Source organism: Phocoena phocoena, chromosome 6 (genome assembly GCF_963924675.1).
Source record: "Phocoena phocoena chromosome 6, mPhoPho1.1, whole genome shotgun sequence".
Classification (NCBI taxonomy): domain Eukaryota; kingdom Metazoa; phylum Chordata; class Mammalia; order Artiodactyla; family Phocoenidae; genus Phocoena; species Phocoena phocoena.
In genome coordinates, this window is record NC_089224.1 from 60,257,936 (window position 1) to 60,278,635 (window position 20,700).

The following is a 20,700-nucleotide window of genomic DNA, read 5'->3' on the forward strand; positions in this document are numbered from 1 at the left end:
AGAAATAGCCTCAGGATATAGGCAAATCAAGGGTGGGGCTATGAGACTTTTGTTGGAACCTCTGAAAGATGCAAGGTAGTACACAGTAGACCCACTCAGTGGGACAAAAAGGCACCTGGGCCTCCCAGCAGTCTGATGTTCCCAAATTAGCACTGATTCAATCCAAAAGAGTGGTATGTCCCCCGAAGAATTTGGGGTATGTTTTTCAAAACATGGAGTTAAGTCAAGTTATATAAAACACACAAATCATTGAGAGAGCTATAATGGAAAAAGTAGCCACAAGATAAAACTAAATGGGATGGAGACTGTTCAAAATGTAAAAAGGCCTCTCGGCCTCCTTCTCTGGACAGGAAGCAGACAGAAGAAATTGCTCTGAGGGCAAATTCGCTAATATCCTCTTCAGAAGAGGTGTCAAGGCGAGCAATGGAAAATGTAAAGGCCTATCAGAGAGCAGAGCCAGCAATTGTGGAGAATAGACAGGCAAACCATTTCCAGATAGCAGAACCATGGTCTAATTAAAAAACATTTCCCACCCCCAGACTAGGGGAATCTGCCAATATTTTCCCAGCAGGATTTCAGAACTACTATGGACCAGTAACCACTATGTGCAACCTATTCTTTTACTTTGGGGATAGGAGTGTTTATTGCATTTATCTTGTCCCTGCCTTACCACTTTAGGTGAGGTAGGTGGAAGCAGATAACTTGTTTTTTTTAGTGCACAAGTCTCTGCATCAAGAAGAATCACATCCAGAGTTGATATAAATCACGAGAACCTGGACTTCAAGCACACTTCCATGATTGGATGAGACTTTTGGAGGTCTTAGTAAGGGTTTGAACATATTCTGTATGTGAGAAATATTTGAACAATTTTGGTCAAAGGGAAAACCATGATGTTATAAGAATGGCCCTAATTCTTTACCCCTCCCTATCCACACCCTTTGCTAATTATTAGAAGTTTGTAATGCTCTCTCACTCTAACTCCAAATTCAGTAAAGTGACTTGATTTGGCAATAAGATATTAGCAAATGTGACACAAGCAAAGCCTTGAAAAGTTTGCATGTTCAGGTTTGCTCTTTCTCTTGTACCTTGACTCACCTAAGTCACCTTAATAATCTCTGTAATCCCAACTGAGATGAACCAAATAGGCCAATAGCCAGCCAAGCCCTAGAAATATGAGCATGCACAGCCAAGATCAGCAGAGCCACCTAGCCAATTTGCAGTTGACTACAGATATACAAGCAAGTCCAGGCAAGATCACGTGAATCCAGTCCAGGTCACCTGAACTCACAGACTAAGCTAAGTAAAGATTTATTGTATTAATCCACTAAAGTTTTGTTTATTATGCAGCATTATTGTGGCAATAGATAAATGATACAGATTCTTTACAGAAAAATTCAGGAGTAACTAGTAACTTTCTAAAATCAAATATACAGAGTCATTTACTTTGAGGGAACTTTTCACTTTGCTTCTTATCAGTTCTCACGAAAAGGTTTATTTAGCTCATGTAACAAAGTTATGTGTGTTGAAGGCTATAAAGGTTTGAGTAATTCTAGAACAAGTTAGCATTTTCCATCAGTTTTTCTGGTATTTTGGGCTGGACTTAATTCTATCTTGGGGTATGTATTAGAATAGAATGCAGGGTTTGGCTTTTAACTATACCATTATCATCATCACAACAATTTCTCTAAGTGTTTAGTATGCAACAGGATTCTGCTAAATGCTTTACATATGTATCTTAATTAGTCCTTGCAAAAAAGTCTTGGGAGGCAGGCAGTATAACCCTCATTTTACAGATAAGAAAACTGAGGCTCAGTTTCCGTCTTCCAATGTCACCAATTCCAATTCTTCCCTTATGCTTCGCCTCAGTCAGCACTTCCTCTCGGAAACCATCCTTGATCTCCAATTTGAGTTTGGTGGTATCTCTAAATTCCTATGGTAACTTTTATATCTTGATTATTACACTCATCACATTGTAAAACCAGAGTGAGGTCTTTCTATGTCTATATGGCTCTTCCCAGACTCTAACCTCCTAGAGGACATGGACTACATCATATTCATCTTTGTAATCTTAGTACTGTCACAGAACCTGGTATAAAGTAGGTGCGCTATAGATGTTGAACTGGTTTGCAGAAAAGGAAAGAGATGACATGGAGAACTATTAGGCCCAGAGCATACACATACCCCAAACCACAAAATCCATGAACGAACAACTAAAACCTCTCTATCTGATTAAACACTTCAGAAACAACTGACTAATATCCTTTGTCTCTAGTAGCACAGCAGTGATCTCCACAGGCAGACCACCACAGATCAGAAGCCAGGGTCCCTATGCTAGAGCTGGCTGGAAAATACTTAGACTTTATCAAAGAGTCACTCTTGGTACCCTGGTCATCATCCGTTTCCCCAGAGAAAAGAGGGACACTATACTATCTGGAGAGACTCCCTTCACTGCACTTCATAAGTTTAATAGCTTTTAATAAGATTAAAGTGGTGGGCTTCCCTGGTGGCACAGCGGTTAACAATCCGCCTGCCAATGCAGGGGACACAGGTTTGAGCCCTGGTCCGGGAAGATCCTACATGCCATGGAACAGCTAAGGCCAGGCACCACAACTACTGAGCCTGTGCTCTAGAGCTCACAAGCCACAACTACTGAAGCCCGCGTACCACAACTACTGAAGCCCACACACCTAGAGCCTGTGCTCCACAACAAGAGAAACCACCGCAACGAGAAGCCTGTGCACCGCAATGAAAGAGTAGCCCCCACTCGCCGCAACTAGAGAAAGCCAGTGCGCAGCAACAAAGGCCCAACACAGCCATAAATAAATAAATAAATATATTAAAAAAAAAAAAAGATCAAAAGTGGCCCGATTGTCCATTTGCCCCTGAAAAGGGGAAGGAATTTGTGTACTGATTCTGTGCCAGGCACTGTCCTACAAATTTTTACTTCACTTAAAGACAAGTATCCTTCTCTTTCTGACTTATTTCACTCTGTATGACAGACTCTAGGTTCATCCACCTCACTACAAATAACTCAATTTCGTTTCTTTCTATGGCTGAGTAATATTCCATTGTATATATGTGCCACATCTTTTTTATCCATTCATCTGTTGATGGACACTTAGGTTGCTTCCATGTCCTGGCTATTGTAAATAGTGCTGCAATGAACATTGTGGTACATGACTCTTTTTGAATTACGGTTTTCTCAGGGTATGTGTCCAGTAGTGGGATTGCTGGGTCATATGATAGGGAACCTTCTTGCACTGTTGGTGGGAATGTAAATTGATACAGCCACTATGGAGAACAATATTGAGGTTCCTTAAAAAACACTCATTGTGATCTTTTTAATGCACAAATAGTGTTTTTAAATTGTTTTCTTATAGAAAATAAAATCCTATAAAAGTGAAGAAAGTAGAATAATGAGTCCCTTTGTAAGGGATTCATTACCCAGTTTAAATAGCCATTATTATTTCACCTAATCCTCATTTTTTTTTTGAGTATTTTAAAGCAAATCCAAAACATCATATTGTTTCACCTATAAATATTTCGGTATGCACATTATCTGGTAACATTTTTCATAACCAACATAACATGACCATACCTAACAAAATTGACAACTATTTCTTAAAATCTGTCTGAGTCCATTCAGGCTGGGTGGATCATAAACAATAGGAATTTATTTCTCACATTTCTGAAGGCTCAGAAGTCCAAGATCATGGGACTGGCGGGTTTGGTGTCTAATAAGAGCCCCATTCTTCCTCGATGGCCTGCCTTCTCACTATAATCTTCACAGGGCAAAGAGCAATGGACCTTTCTAAGATTTCTTTTATAAGGGCACTAATCACATTCATAAGGGCTGCACCGTTGTGTCCTAATCACCTCCCAAAGGCCCCACCTCCTAATACCATCACCTTGATGTTTAGAACTTCAACATATAAATCGGAGGGGATACAAACATTAAGACCATAGCAATATTTAATACTCAGCCCATAATTAAACTTCCCAGAGGGTCTCAAAGGTATATTTTTACAGTCAGTTTGTTTGACTCAAGATCTAAATAAGGTTCTCACATTACATTTGATTGTTTTGTCTCTTAAACCTTTTTGGTTATGTAACAGTCCCCCTGCCATTATTTTTTCATGTCTTAGATTTTTCAACAACTTTACTGACGTATAATTACACCATACAATTTACCTGCTTAGAGTGTACAATTCAATGGTTTTTAGTATATTTGCAAAGTTGTGCAACTATCACCATAATCAATTCTAAAATATTTTAATCACCCTTAAAAAAATAAATTTTGTACCCCTTAACCATCATCCCCCAATCCTACCATCTGCCTACCAGTTGTAGGCAACCACAAATTATTTTTAGTCCTTATAGATTTGCCTATTCTGGACATTTCATATAAATGGAATCGTACAATATTTAATCCATTGTGACTGGCTTCTTTCTCTTAGCATAATGTTTTCAAGGCTCACTGATGTTTTAGCAGTACTTTCTTTTTATTAACAAATAATATTCCATTGTATGGATATATTGTAGTTCAAGTCATGAATTTTTTAAAAAACTGAGTTGTTTATCTTCTAGATTTGTCCTGTAGATTTGCTGACATTTTGGGGGTTTTTTGTTTGTTTTGGCTGCCTTAGGTCTTTGTTGCTGCATGTGGGCTTTCTCTAGTTTTCTCTAGCAGTGAGCGGGGGCTTTGGCTGATTGCTTTCTCTTTGTCTCAGTTAATGTGTGTTTCGGGGAGGGAGGGTGGTAAACTGATAAAGGGGTTTGACTAGATTAAGAATTAACATCATAGATAAGAATACTTCAGGTAATGCTGAATTTTTCCTGTCACATCATATCATGAGATGTAATGTCTGGTTGTTCCTTTTACGAATGTCAAAGCAATCAGAGGGTTAACGTGGCAACAGCTTGACTCCTCTACTATAAAATCCCTCATTAAATTTTCACTTTAGGACTTTAATATTCACTGACAAACATGTTGGTTAGGTCCATAGGGTTGCAAACTGGTGATTTTCTACTTCTATCATTCCTTCTGCATATATTATTTGGACTTCTTCCCTAAAGAACTTTCATCAATGGTTTGGTTATTCTGAAATAAAGTTTGAAAGGCAGAATAAATGCTGATTCTTTCTTTTTATTTATCAGTTTGCAGACGAGCTGGTGCCCTAGTAACCTTCTGTGGCAACCAGTGAGGTTTGTTATGTTTTACGTTATTAGGAAATTTTACATATCTGATATAAATGCAATGAATTGCAATTATTGTTCTTTTTCTGAAGTCTAGATTTTTTCCATTAGTTTTTGATAACTTGCTTATTCTCTGGTACAATAAAATAATCCTGGTTTATCTAGATACACTTCTTACCACAAACCTTCAATCAGCCATTTTTCCAAGAAGCCCAGGTTCCTTTTAGTTGAAAATCCACAATTTGGAAACTAGGGGTGCTCATTGCTATTGCATTGTTATTGCTTTTAGGTCTTTTCAGAATTAGGAAGGTTAGGACAGAGTTAGGAAGTACACACTGGTTTTTGAAAGAAAAAATTCATAAATCATAAATTAAACTGATACATCCATTTCAAAGTTCAGATTACAGAGTGTTTACTTCTCTAGATTTATATGTCTTTTTTCTCCTAAAGTGAAAATCATTGGTTTCTAACATTAACATGATTATTTACTTTCTTTATCCTATGACAGACCTATAATAGTTAAAAAATAGCATTACCAGTATTATTTAAAACAATAAGACTACTGAGTGCTATTTAATATTTTTGTGGGTTTTGTTCTTAGGATATATCCTACTAGGGATGTAAACTCAAGATACTACACTTTAAAGTCACTTCTAGTAATGATTTTCTTTATGTGGGTTTAGCATCAATATGATCTACAGTTATGGCCATTTGTTTTCAATTTTTAGGGACTTCTTTTTATTCTTTAGTAATTCAATTTTTATATCTAAAACATTTACATGGTTCCAAAGTTAAAGCTATATAACAAAGTAATTTGACAAAAGTCTTGCATTATGCTTGCCTGCCCCCCTAAATGTTGTTTCTCTACATAGGCAACACATTTTATTAGTTTTTTATTTATAACTAACTGCTTTAAAAATATGATATACATATTTATGCCCCCCTTACACAAAGTATTTAGGCTACTGTAAACAGTGTTCTACATCTTACTTTCTTCATTTAAAATATATCCTATAGATAACCTATATAATGTACAGAAATCCTCGTCGTTCATTTGTACAATTGCATGCTTAAGAGAGATCTTTTTAAAATATAAATCAGACCATGGGATTTATCTGCTTAAACCTTTTTAAAGGTTCCCCAATGCACTTAGAATTAAATCTAAACTCTTGACCATAGTTCTCAAAGTCTTGTCTTATCTGGACTGCTAATAACTTCAAACTCATTTCATTCTCTGCCCCCTGTAGCCCACTGTTTCTCTTGGACATATTCTTAAAGTGAAATTGCCAGATCACGTGATATTTCTGTGTTTAATGTCTTGAAGAACTGCTAGACTCTTTTCCACAGTGGCTGCAACATTTTACATTACTACTGGCAGTATATATAGGGTCCAATTTCTGCACATCTTTACCAACACTTATCATCTGTCTTCTTGATTATAGCCATCCCAGTGTGTGTGTGAAGTGGTCTTATTTATTTTTGACTGCATGAGTTGTTAATTTGTGAGAGAGGTCTCTTAAATTCTCCCACCGTGATTCAATAAATTACAGTTCTTTATCAAAGAGCTATACTCTAGGTATTATACTAGGTGTTGAGTGATAAACATGTTTCCCTTCTACACAGTACTGACATTGAATGTCATCAAAAATTTGTGATTTAATAGTAAAAAGGGCACAATGGTGTTAAAGTGATAGAAGATAATAAATTGAGTATGTACTCAAAGGATATCCTTGGGACTACTAGGATTAGCATTATTTGGGAAATCTTAGAAATGCAAATTTTCAGGCCCTAGCTCAGATGTGCTGTAAGAAAAACACTCACAGTGTAAACTTTTATATCTAGTGAAATAGGCTTTGAAACTGAGGGTGAAATTAAACTATTTTCAGATAAAGAAAAGCTTAAAAAAAACATTGCCAGAGGACTGACACAACAAGAGATGCTAAAAGAAGTTCTTCAGGCTGGAAGAAAATGGTATCAGATGGAAGTATGAATCAACAGGAGGAATGAAGAGTGCCTGAAATGGTAAATATGTAGGAACATATAAAAGGTTATTTTTTATCTCCTTTTAATTTCTGTGAAAGAAAACTGACAGTTTAGAGGAAAAACAATGATATTATTGTGGAAATTATTACATAAGTAGATATAAAATGAATAGCAACAATAGGTCAAAGGATGGAAAAATTACTGCTGTAAGATTCTTACTTTTTATGTGAAGTGGCACCATATTATCTTTAAGTAGACTGTGATAAACTAAGAATACATATTTTAATGACTAGAGCAAACATTTAAAGAATTATATAAAGAGATATAGCTGTAAAGCCAATACTGGAATTAAAATGGAAAAATTTTTAAAAAGAATTTCTTATAAACCTAAATATGTATCTATCCAGTTCCACTCCTAGCTATATACTCAAGAGGAATGAAAACATGTCCACAAAAAGACTTGCAGAAAATGTTAATAGTAGCTTTAATGAAAATAACTGAAGACTAGGAATAATCAAAATGATCATCAACAATTATAGTATATTTATACAATGGGATACTATTCAGTAATAAAAAAGAACAAACTACTGATACATACAACAACATAATTGAATCCAAAAAACACTACGTTGAACAATAAAAGCTGGACATCAAACACTGTATGATTCCTATAAAGTTCAAGTGATAGAAATCAGAACAGAAGTTGCTTATGAGGGATGAAGATTAACTGGAACACAAGAGAATGATTCTGGGATGAAGAAACTGTTCTATATCTTGACTGGAGTGCTAGTTACATAACTGTATCTAATTATAAAACTCATCTAATTGCAAACTTAACACCTGTGTGTTTCACTGTTGGTAAATTTTACCTGAGTGAAAAAACATTTTTAAAAATTCACGAAATTCAATTAATGTAATCCATTACACCAACAAGCTAAAGAACAAAAAGCACATGATCATATCAATTGATGCAGAAAAAACATTTCCTGAAATCCAACACTCATTTGTAATTAAAAATAAACAACAGGGCTTCCCTGGTGGGGCAGTGGTTGAGAGTCTGCCTGCCAATGCTGGGGACGCGGGTTCGTGCCCCGGTCCGGGAAGATCCCACATGCCGCGGAGCAGCTGGGCCCGTGAGCCATGGCCATTGAGCCTGAGCAACCGGAGCCTGTGCTCCGCAACGGGAGAGGCCGCAACAGTGAGAGGCCCGCGTACCGTAAAAAAATTAATTAATTAATTAATTAAACAACAAAACAAAAACCTCTCAACAGGGGCTTCCCTGGTGGCACAGTGGTTGAGAGTCTGCCTGCTGATGCAGCGGACACAGGTTCGTGCCCCGGTCCAGGAAGATCCCACGTGTCGTGGAGCAGCTGGGCCTGTGAGCCATGGCTGCTGAGCCTGCGCATCTGGAGCCTGTGCTCTTCAACGGGAGAGGCCACAACAGTGAGAGGCCGACGTACAGCAAAAAATAAACAAAAAAACCTCTCAACAAAATAGAACTAAGGAAACTTCCTCAACTTGGTAAACAACACCTTTTAAAAATCTATATCTAACATCATACTTAATGGTGAGAAACTAGATGATTCTCCCCAAAGATTAGGAACAAGGCAAAGGTGTCCTCTACAATCAATCCATTTCAAGGTAGTTCTGGAAGTCCTAGCTATTAGAATAAGACAAGAAAAGGAAATAAAAGGTATACACACTGGCAAGGAAGGGAAAAAAAACTGTCTTTGTTGGCAGATGACATAATTGTCTACGTAGAAAATCAGAAAGAATCAACAACAACAACAAAACTTCTGGAACTAATAATTATTATATTGCTATAATCAATTTTTCAGGATACAAAGGTAATATACAAAATTCAATTGATTTCTATATTCAGCAGTGAAAGGTAAATTTGAAATTAAAAACGTAATACCATTTACAGTAGCAACCCCCAAAATGAAATGATTAAATATAAATCTAACAAAATAAGTACAAGGTCTATGTAAGGAAATCCACAAAACTCTGATAAATGAAATCAAAGAAGCACTAAATAAATGGAGAGATAGTCCATGTTCATGGAGAGTTACTGTCAAGATGTCAGTTCTTCCCAACTCGATCTACAGATTCAAAGCAATCCCAATCAAAATCCCTGCGAGTTATTTTGTAGATATTGACAAACTGATTCTAAAGTTTATATGGAAAGACAAAAGATCCAGAATAACCAAACAACACTGAAGGAAAAGAAGAAAGCCAGAAGACTGACACGACCCAATAGTAATACTTACTATAGAAAGATAAATACCATATGATTTCACTTATATATGAAATCTAAAAAACAAAACAAATGAACAAAACAAAACAAAGCCCATAGATACAGAGAAAAGACTGGTGGTTGCCAGAGGGGAAAGGGGTGGGAAATGGGTGAAATGGTGAAATGGGTGAAGGGGATCAGGAGGTATAAACTTCCAGTCATAAAATAAATAAGTCATGGGGATGTAACATACAGCATGGGGGCTATAATTGAAACTGAGCAGGATACTGCAGGGCTTTCCCAGGAGAAGATCCCCTGTATCCATCTGCCTCTTGTATGTAGAAAAGCTTTAGCATCCTAAGCCTTCACCAAGTTCCAAAGAGCAAATTTAACCAGAGAAGTAAGAAAATGCAGAAAGAAAGGAAAACGATCAAGCAAGACAAATAAAGTAGTTTAGCCATAAAACAAAGCCAAAGACCTTTAGTTCCTCCTCAAGGGCTATAGATAATATCTTGAGCCATATCCTTGAGTTGTTTTGCAGATACTAAAATCCCCACCAGGTGAAAGGAGTTAATTGCTGGTCACTACTACATAGACCCCAGACCAGTTGGAGCCAGAAAATTGATAATTGAGATTCCTGAAACACCACCCTGTTACCTCACCACCAGCCAATCAGAAGGATATACCTGAGCTGTTCACACACCCTGTGATCCTCTCCCTCACCTTGCCTTTAAAAGCCCTTCCCTGAAAGCCATTAAGGAGTCTTTTAAGCATGAGCAGCCCATTCACCTTGCTTGGCTTTGAAATAAATGCTATACTTCCTTTCACCACAATCTGGTGTCAGCAGATTGGCTTTACAGAGCATTGGTTCAATAACATAGTCAATAATATTTATTGCAAATTTGAACGTTGCTAAGAAAGTAAATCTTAAAAGTTCTCATCACAAGAAGGTAAAAAAAATCTTGAATCAGATGCTGTCCAGCCCCTGGATCTGAGGTCTGATTGTCTTTCTAAATCTCCATTTTCTCATGTGTAAAATGTAAATAATACTGATCTTTAAGGATCATTGGGAGAATAATATGAAGTGCTATATACGAAGATATTTAGTAAGCAGTCTCTTATTCCACAATTATTTACTGAGCAACTTTCTAGCCTCAAGGAACATAGCAAGATGAATAAGGCCCTGCCCTTCTGGAGAAAGACAGTAATCACATAAACAAGTGAATATCCAATATTATCTCAAGTAGTACTAAGTACAATGAAGAAAACCAAGTCAGGTGTGGTGGAGGTGAGATCCACCTTCAGGAGGGAAGGGCTTGCTACCCAACTGAGGGAGGGTGGTCAGCTGATGGCCTCCAGCTGTGTGCCCCTTCAGGACCTGCCTCAGCTGCAGAGAGATGCCTCCCCGAAATCTCACTGTTCCTGGGGCAGCCTCCACCTGGAACTAAGCAAGATAAGCTGGAAAAGCCTAGTCATTTTGGCCCCTAGGCCATCTCTGATGGGCAAAACCGGTTCCCAAGCTCCCCAAATCACAGTTCCATTTCTTCCTCTGCCCAGTCCTACTTCCACCCTCTCCTCTGCACTGGCGTTGATTCCTCTTAAATATCTTGCATCCCAAACTCCATGTCTGTGTCTACTTCCTTTTGGAGAACTCAACCTGACAACAGGGTGGGAAGAAATAGAGCACTTGTGAGTTTGGGTAGGGGGTCAGGGAAAGACTTTTAGTGCAGGTGACATTTGAGCAGAGCCCAGAATGAAGTAAGGGCAGGAACAATGAGAGCATCTGGGGAAGACTGGTGCAAAGCGCAGCCACACGTGCAAAGGCCCTAAGGAAGGAAGGGCCAGGAGCAGTGCGGTCAGAGTGGAGTGGGTAAGGGGAGAGTAGTAGTAGATGAGGTCAGAAAGAGGACAGAAGCCAAGATCACATGGGTTGTTGAATCATAAAAACTACTGGCTTTTATTCTGAGTGAAATGGGAAGCTATGTGCGTTTAGAATTGGTAAGTCACGTGATATGTCCTATGTTTTAAATGGAGCACTCAGGCTGCTGTGTGGACAATGGGTTGGGGGAGGGGGGACCAGAGGAGTAGAGGAAGCAGGGAGACAATTTAGGAGAGTATTACATGACCACAGTTACCTGTTAGGAAGTAGTAGTCATCATTGTAATACAGTAGTAATACAGTAATTATAATAGTAGTTGCTGTCACAGTGGTTGGTAGGGAGTTTCCTTAATCCCACAGCACTGAGTTGCCATGTGGTATTTGCATGCTGCTCATTTGCACATGGGTCATCTGCATAAGGGCTCCCACGGTGCAGTGGGTGTGTTAGAGTCTGGACCTTTAGTGATCTTAGCCCCACACGCAGCTACTTCCATCTCTAGCTATGAGAGGACACTCTGTATCCAAATACTCAGTGTACAGATTCTGGTCTCAAGCTTTGTGAGTACTGATTTCATTTTCCAGAAATTTTTATCACCCATTTCAGCTGCCATACCATCTTCTTTAGTAGAGGGCTGAGCAGAGTATGTTTTCTTCAACAGAGCAGCTGTAAACCTCAGCTCTAGGGAGGCTGGGTCTGTCTTTCTCTGCTCTGCCTTCTCAGACTCCGTATCCTTTTCCTCAGATTTCTCTTTGGCCACAGGAGCTACTACGGGTTGGAGAGGGCTGGAGTCCTGCTTGGAGAGGGCTCTTGAGGCCCTAGCTCTGGAGGAAATTCAATAATCGACTAGACTGAGTGATGTGTTTAGGATGCCAAGGCTGAAACAAACTATAATTCACATTCCCTAGGTGCCCTACTCTGTAATAAAGCCTGAGTGTCAGACAGCCCAGCCAAGAGCTAACATATCTGTTTGCACTAGTCTTGTGCTAACTGAAACATGTCAGAAAAGGAAAACATTTAGCCAACTGTCTAATGCAAAGGGGTTCTCTTCAGCCAAATGAAGCATGATCACCTATATGTGGCTATATGAGTGTGTTAAATGTTAATATCTAAAAAAGTGTTGATCCACTTAAAAACAAAAAAGACTCACTATAAAACTACAGTAATCAAGACAGTGTGGTATTAGTGAAAGAACAGACAAATATATCAATGGAATACAATAGAGAGCCCAGAAATAGACCCACATAAATAAAGTCAACTAATTTTTGACAAAGCAGCAAGGCAATACAATGGAGAAAAGACAGTCATTTCAACAAATGGTGCTTGGAACAATTTAACATCCACATGCAAAAAGATGAATCTAGACACAGACTTTATACCCTTCACAAAAATTCACTCAAAATGTATCACAGGTCTAAAACTATATAACTCCCAGAAGATAACCTAGGAGAAAATCAAGATGAACTTAGTTTAGGTACAACACAAATGCACAAGTCATGAAAGAAATAATTGATAAGCTGGACTTCATTAAATTAAAAACTTCTGGGCTTCCCTGGTGGCACAGTGGTTGAGAGTCCGCCTGCCGATGCAGGAGACACGGGTTCGTGCCCCGGTCCGGGAAGATCCCACATGCCGCGGAGTGGCTGGGCCTGTGAGCCATGGCTGCTGAGCCTGCGCATCTGGAGCCTGTGCCCCGCAACGGGAGAGGCCACAACAGTGAGAGGCCCGCGTACCGCAAAAAAAAAAAAAAAAAAAAAAATTAAAAACTTCTGCCATGTGAAAGACACTCAAGGGAAAGGGAAGTCAATCCACACTGGGAAAAAATATTTGTGAAAGGCATACTTGATAAAGGCCAGTTATCCAAAATATACAAGGAACTCTTCAGTGCAACAGTATGAACACAGCCTAATTAAAAACGGGCGAAAGATCTGCACAGGTACCTCTCCAAAGAATATATAAGGATGGCAAAAATGCATGTGCTCAACATTACCTGTCATTAGAGAATTGCAAATTAAAACAATAATGAGGCAGACTACACCTGTTAGAATAGCCAAAATCCAAAAACAAAACAAAACAAACAAAAAAAACCTGGTAATAGCAAATGCTAATGAGGATGCAAAAAGTAACAGGTACACTTATTCAAAATGGTACTTTGGAAGATAGTTTTGCAGTCTTACAAAGGTAAGCAAAGCCTTATCATAAAATCCAGCAATCATGCTCCTAGTTAGTTACACAACTGATTCGAAAACTTATGTCCACACAAAACCTGCATGTAAATATGTATAGCAGCTCTACTCATAATAGCCAAAAGTTGGAAGCAGTCAAGATGCCCTTCAAGAGACAAATCAACAAACAAACTACGGCATACCTAAACAATGGAATATTATTCAGCAATAAAAAGAAATAAGCCATCAAACATGAAAAGACAGAGATGAATCTTAAATGCATATTGCCAAGTGAAAAAAGCCAGTAGCAAATGCTACATTCTGTAATAATGCCTTATATGACATTCTGGAAAAGGCAAAACTATAGAGAAGGTAAAAATTATCAGTGGTTCACAGGAACTTGAGGGGGAGAGGAGGGATATCTGAATAGATGAAGCATAGGGGACTTTAGGGGGCAGTGGGGGCTTTAGTTGTTAAAATTATAGTCCATGACGGTATGGGTTAATAATCCTGATACTGCTATACTTACATATTGCAACTGAGCAATTAAGGAAATGGATGGCAGATGGTAGAAGTACAGACAGATAAGCAAGGGAAGAAAGCTAGAATGATCCATGTGGTAATAGATTTGAGTCAGAGACATCAGTATGAACTCATGTGTAGCTTAATATAGATATAAATAATTACATATAGAAATATTTATTATATGTGTATATACACAGATTATCTACACACATATATTTCCTTGTTCAGTCAGCTGAGAGGGTCTAGAAACAATGACACCCCAGTAGCAACAAGCATATCTAGTGCTCAAATGTTGGTTTTTAACACCATTCTCCAATCAAAGGAAGCAGAGCTCTTTAGAGAAATGACTCATTCTAGGACCAGAACAGGAAATATGCAAAGGAGTCTGCAGCATCTTATAGTGTCAGAAAGTAAGGAAGTGCTACAAAAAATCCACAATACCACAATAATGGGTGTTTGGAAAAGGGACACCACGGCCAAGTAAAATATCTCCAAACAGCCAAAACCGAATCAATTTAAGCAACAAAATAAGTAAGGTACTATTGGACTATAATCCAAAGTATAAAATAAATATCCATGAGCCCATACTGATATAAATAAGTGATTGAATTAATTAATAAGAAGAGACAAATCTCCCTTTCAGAACAATTCAAAATAAATTGTGTAGGTATTCCAACCTCAAAGAGGTGAGCATAACTCCCCATTCTTTATGTGTGAGCAGTATATAGTAACTTTCTTCCAAAGAGTAAAACGTGGAAAGGGGGAAAAGAGTAACTTTACAATTGAGAAACCTGATACCCCTCAAAACCGTCAAGGTCATCAAAAATAAGGAAAGTCTGAGAAACTGACACAGCCAGGATGAGCTTATGGAGACAAGACAACTAGATGTAATGTGGTGTCCTAGATGGGATTCTGAAATAGTAAAAGGGCATTAGATTAAAAACTAAGGAAATCTAAATAAAGTATGGACTTTAGTTAATGATGTATTTAATGATTCATTAATTATAATAAATGTACCATATTAATGTAAGATGTTAATAATAGAGCAAACAAGGTGGTGACTATATGGGATTTCTGTACTATCTTTGCAATTTTTTGTAAATCTGGAAATTTCTAAAAAATAAAAATTATTGAAAATTTTTGAAGGTTTTATATCTACACAGTTAGAAAATTTTAAATATCCTTCTAAATAACATTTGGGTAAAAGAGAAAATGGAAAGAAAAATTACAAATACTTTAGAAATATACAACATAAGTACATTATACCTGAGAAGCTCTGCAATATGGATTAAGCAATATGCAGAGGAAAATTAATATTTGTAGCCTTAAATGTATCCTTTAGAAAATAATAAAGTTTGAAATAAACTGAGCACAGAATTGAAGAAAAATAGTAATGTAAAGTAATAAATGAATAAATAACATAAAATTAAAAAGTAATATAAAGAATATAAATGGAAGGAAAAATTAAATTTTTATTAAATGTATAAGATCATTGGGGTCTTGATCAATAAAAGTATGTTCCTGGGCTTCCCTGGTGACGCAGTGGTTGAGAGTCCGCCTGCCGATGCAGGGGACATGGGTTCGTGCCCCAGTCCGGGAAGATCCCACATGCCACAGAGTGGCTGGGCCTGTGAGCCATGGCCGCTGAGCCTGTGCGTCCGGAGCCTGTGCTCCACAACGGGAGAGGCCACAACAATGAGAGGCTTGCGTACCGCAAAAAAATAAATAAATAAAAAATAATAATAAAATAAAAAATAAAACTATGTTCCTAAAAACCAATAACTATAGGCAACTATAATTTTTTTAAAAGGGACTACAAAAAAATACCATTTAAGGATGAGAAATACTTAATGACAGGTATAGGAGAGATTTTTGAAATTATAAGAGAATTATCTATATTATTTCTATCCATAAATTTGAAAATTTAGGAAGTTTATTAGTCAAAACTGATTTGGATACAAATGACAGACACTCATTTCAAAATAGCTACAGCAAAAAAGATACTATATTGATTCATATACCTGAGAAGTCCATAGGATAGTGCTGGTTCCCAACATGGCTGGATCCAAGGGCTCAGTGTCATAAGACTATCTCTCTCCCCACTGTATCCCTCAGCTCAGCTTATCTCTCAGTTCATGTATCTCTCTCCATGTATCAGAGAAAACGGACATCTACAGCCACAAAATTTCATCTTCCTAGTTTAAAAACCAAAGTAGAAAAAGAAAAATTCCCCTCTCTGATGTCTTATATCAATCCAGGAGAAGATTCTGATTGGCCCTGTTTGGATCTTGTGTCCATCCCTGTGACTGAGTGTTCCAAGAATGACATTTCCTTAATTTGGTAAAGAGAATCAGAAAACTCAACACCATATTTAGTGATGAATCATTAGAAGCATTTCTGTTAGAGAAACAAGAGAATGAACTCTGTCACCACTATCTTTGAACACTGTACTATAGTTCATAGCCAATGTAATAAGACAAGAAAAGGTAAATACCTTGGAAGAAATAAACTGTTATTAGTTCCAAATATCTAACTTTGAAAAATCTAAGAAAATTAAGTTAAAAAAAAAATTAATGACATAGCAAGATTCAAGACAGACAATACAAAACTCATTAGTTGTCCTACATTAGCAATAACCAATAAGAATATAAAGTAAAGTCAATTCTTGGGACTCAGGATTGGCCACCAGAACAAAATACAGACAAATATATGTTTAATGAAAACTAATATTTGAAATGGAAGCATAAGAGCCTCTATTTACCTCACCACCACCACCAGTATCTCTCTCCCCATCTGCCACACTTTAACTTGTCACCAGAACCTCATTGGGAATTATCTTGTTAAATCTCTATCCTCTTTGACATGGAGGGATCCCTACAATATTCACAGTACATTCTATTTCTATTCAACTGTACCATTATTTTTTATATCAGAATTATTTGTGTGTGTATCTTATTTCCTCTATAGATGATCAGCAACTTCCTCTTTGTGTGCCATCCCCACAATATTTTGGGTGCAGTAGATACACCATGATTATCAACTTGAATTGATAATTCAAGATGGTATGAGTAAGAAAGAAGGAAATGGAAAACAAACTAATGAGGAGTGGAATGATAAGGGTCAGAAAAGGTTGGTGGAGACAAGTCATTTGAGCCTCTCTTATGCATTCCTTTCTCTGGGTAAATCATCATTATCTGAATTCCTTAAATTTCAAAATGATAAAAATTCTAGAGCAGAGAATTCAGTATTTAGGGAATTGCTGGTGAAAATATTAGGAAATATTCCCCATACAAAATAGCCAAAGTATGGAGGGCTTCCTGATTTTTTGAAGACTTGAATTTAATTCTTGCTTTCCCATTCTCCACAAATTCTCCCAAATATCCCTTTCTCTCTCCTTGGCCTCACCTCTACTTTGCTTTTATTCTCTTCTGTTTTCCCACCCTCTTTCCTTTCTTCTCTTCTAAATCTAGAAGTTTCTCCCTTCTCTTCCATTAAGCCTGGTGTCAAAGGGGGCTTAGGAAGCCCTGGTTTTGTGTCTAACTCAGTCATGTCCTCTGTGGTATAGGAATGAAGGAGTCAGAAGCGGTCAAGTATTTACTGAGTGCATTCCATGTTTGGAAAGAGTGAGCATTGGGGAATTAAATAGAACTGGGTTGCAATCAGGCTCCACACTTATAATCTGTGCGCCTCAGTGTTCTAATCAGGAAAACAAAGACGATACTAGCAGCTCCCATAGAGAGTTGTTCTATGGATTAAATAAGATATTGTTTGTACAATGTCTAGTTCAAAGTAGGCACTCAGCAAATAATAACTATTAGGGAACTAAGGTTGAAAACCAAGGAAGGGAACAGAAAGCTCATACTCCAGTTTTTTCTCCCACTTTCCTCCCCTCTAGACTAAATTCATAGGAGTGTGGAGAGGAAAGAAGGCTGGGAGGCGAGGGTACAGGCAAAACAATACTAAACCCTAAATCTCAATCCCTAATTTAGCTACTGAATCAAAATTAAAGACATCGTGATGACAGTTTATATTTCATATACTGGATTTATCATTTATTCCAGAGAAATTACCTAAGCAATAACATTGTATTTGGAATACAAATCTCAAAGAGGAGAATGCTCTTAGACAAAAATTACAGCAAAACTGACACACCCCAATTACTCACAGGCTTCTCAAGAGAAAAAGAAATCTGGTGATGTTATTCCTGCCCTTACCCACTCGAATATCAATACAGTTTCAAATTCTCAGAGGGTAATAAAAGCTCTTGTCTTTCACACAATAACTAACAAAGCAAACTCCCCAAAACCCATGGGGGTACTGTGGTTGAGGGGGAGGGAGCAATTTTATCTAAATAATGAATTTTCCAAACATTTAATATTTGTTCTGCATAAAAAGTATGAATGCCTGTTGTAGATCATTTATTCCTAGTGGTAAGTAATTGCAATTCATTTGGAAAGCATCTTCAAAGCAGGTAGACACATTTTTCAAAACATCATTTGACTATATAATTACTGCTACACTTATAAGCATTCCTCTGAAGAAAAACAAAAGGTGGGGGGGAACAAGTTTCACTACAGTCCCCTAAGAAAATGTTTCACTTCTCTCTGTTATCACTCAGCCTTGGCCATGTCTGATTTCAGTGTTAGTGAATCTACTGCACTTTTAAGTAATAAAGAAAAGAACACATTCTGGTCACTGCTAAAAAGAAATTTCATCAGTTTTCCTGTTAGTATGAGTCACAGTAGAGAAGAATTTGATGATTTGCAAGAAGAAACCACAGTTCACTAATAAGCACTCCAAGCCTTTAGACCACAAGAGAATGGAATCAACAACAAATTTTACTCTAAGTTTTTTCTTTGAGTGCCTACTGTGTACTAGCACTCTTCTAAGATTTGTGAATACTCCTTTTAAAAATACAGGATATAGTATCTGACCTTAAGGAATGCTTAACTTGAAATTTTCTTTACAACAGATCAGCACTCAAAGAAAGAAAGAAATCAGCATTCTTTGAATCCTCTAATGTTGAGACTTAAAAAAGCAATCCAAAGAGCTCGGCCTTCATTCACCATTAGAACAAGGATAATAATAACATTAATACCCAAATTTCACCAGCTCCAAGCCTCCCATTGGCTTGACCATGGGAAGTCCAATTTCTTAGAATCTCCCCTTTAAAGTCATTTCCTAGAGTCTGCAAAGCTACCTACAAACATACACAAACATCCACAAACACTGAGCTGGGGAACTCAGAAGGGAAAGACACCATAGCAAAGTTGTTTGAGCCTCAAAGTGTTAAGTGGTTAGTCCAGCAAACTCTTTCATTTGTCACCTTATTAGCAGTTTCGGCACTGACAGTTCACCAAGGGTGTCACGCCATCCTACCAATGCTGGACATCTAGTCACCTAAAACTGACCTTGAAAAATGAGAGGGAGTTGGGGATGTTCCACAGGAAAGTTGTTCAGTCCCCAAATCGTTCTGGACAGCTCACTCACAAGTTAGAAACAGCCATTTTCCTTGGAGCCCTTACTCACCAGGCTGGTAAGGTCAGGATTTTGGTAGCAATCCCTATGGTGCACCAGGAGCAACCACTCCATAAAACACTATGGCCTTGCTGCTGGGTTTGGCTTTGCTATGGCAGCTTCCTTCTTCCCTTATGGTGACTTAGTGCTCCAGTGCTCCAGTCATTTCCCCCTGTTGTCGGGCTTCTGTGGGAGCTATTCTAGTCCATCAGGCATGCTGCCTGAAGCCAGGGGTGTCAGGATCCAAGTCTTGTGTTCCAGGACGTTCCTTGGCCCCTGTGTAAATCAGTGTCTGGCTTTCCTATCAGAATCACCTGAGCCCCACCTCTGGCCCGGCCCAGAAGCTCTGTAAGGCCAACACTGGGAATATCACTACCAGATGAGTGATCATAAATGACAGACCAATGTTAATGGTAAGCACACTGAAAATGTAAAAAGCCTTCTTGGTACAAAATGATATTTTTACCTATCAGTTACCCAGTTCAAGGAGGGCAGAGGTGGTTGTGTGTGATTAGATGGCTATTTAAAGCAAGTAGTGCAAGAGAAACTTATTATGAAGTCCACAAGAATTAATATTTTGCTTACAACTTTTCTTTTCTCAAAAAATTAAAATATTTTGGGCTTCCCTGGTGGCGCAGTGGTAGAGAGTCCGCCTGCTTATGCAGGGGACACGGGTTCGTGCCCCGGTCCGGGAAGATCCCACATGCCGCGGAGCGGCTGGGCCCGTGAGCCATGGCCGCTGAGCCTGCGCATCTGGAGCCTGTGCTCCGCAACGGGAGAGGCCACAACAGTGAGAGGCCCGTGTACCACAAAAAAAAAAATTAAAATATTTTATTTCAGAATATTATGTACTCAGAACCAGAAAGCAAGCAGCAATATACCGGAAATAATCTGCTTAAGGGATTTGAGAGATTGAATATAGCAATTTGGACATATTTTAGTTTCCAAGGCCCAGAAAGATAGAGGAGATGATAGGTAATGTTTATTGAGCAGTTTCTATGTGTCAAACATGGTGCTAAGTAATTTACATGCATTGTCTCACATGATCAAACAATGCCTTGAGGTAGCTACTATTATGATCTTCACTCTACAGATAGGAAAACCGAGATTAAGAAAATGTTCCAACATTCTAAGCTAGTAAGAGGTGGAACTGGGATATGAACACTGGGCCTCTGATTCTGACACCTCTGTGCTCACCGCCT